At 40.3% G+C, this 640-nt stretch overlaps 1 non-coding gene across 1 annotated transcript; it reads right to left on the bottom strand.

Moving 5' to 3' along the window:
• Nucleotides 1-321: 321 nt before the first annotated feature.
• On the bottom strand, nt 322-393 carry trnac-gca (transfer RNA cysteine (anticodon GCA)). Its single transcript has one exon. It is a non-coding gene; the product is annotated as a tRNA-Cys (tRNA).
• Between the last annotated feature and the right edge of the window lie 247 nt (nt 394-640).

Below are 640 nucleotides of genomic sequence, written 5' to 3'. Positions count from 1 at the left end.
TTTGACCTCACCAATGTCTTGTACAATTTTAACATTACATCACAATTCTCGATATGCTCAATTCTCTAATTTATACAGGCTAGCATGGAAAAAGCTTTCTTCACCAACCTATCCACATGAGATTCCACCTTCAGGGAACTATGCATCATTATTCCTAGATCACTTTGTTCTACTGCATTCCTCAGTGCCGGACCACTTACCATGTGTGGCCTATTTTGATCAGTCCAAGCAAAATTTAGCACCTCACATTAGCGCAATTAATCTTCAATAAATGAAATTGCATTCTATATCATCGCTGTGGTCACTTTTGTTTATTTTTGAAGGGGACACCTGGATTTGAACCAGGGACCTCTTGATCTGCAGTCAGTTGCTTTACCACTGAGCTATACCCCCACATTTTTAATGCTACAGATTGTGGAGGCATTAACAATAATCTTTCAAGAATCCATAGATTCTGGCGTACCGGATGACAGAAAAATTGCAAACGTTATTTCACTATTTAAGAAGGCCTGTTAGCCAGTTATCAGTGGTTGGGAAGTTGTCGGAATCGATGTTAGCGATGAGATTACGGAGTACCTGCAGGCACATGACAAGACAGGACAAAGCCTGTATAGTTTTCTGAAAGGAAACTCCTGCGCAA

The sequence above is a fragment of the Hemitrygon akajei genome, unplaced genomic scaffold (assembly GCF_048418815.1).
Source record: "Hemitrygon akajei unplaced genomic scaffold, sHemAka1.3 Scf000109, whole genome shotgun sequence".
NCBI lineage: Eukaryota > Metazoa > Chordata > Chondrichthyes > Myliobatiformes > Dasyatidae > Hemitrygon > Hemitrygon akajei.
The sequence above is the reverse complement of the archived record's forward strand: the minus strand, read 5'-3'. Positions and strand labels throughout refer to the sequence as shown.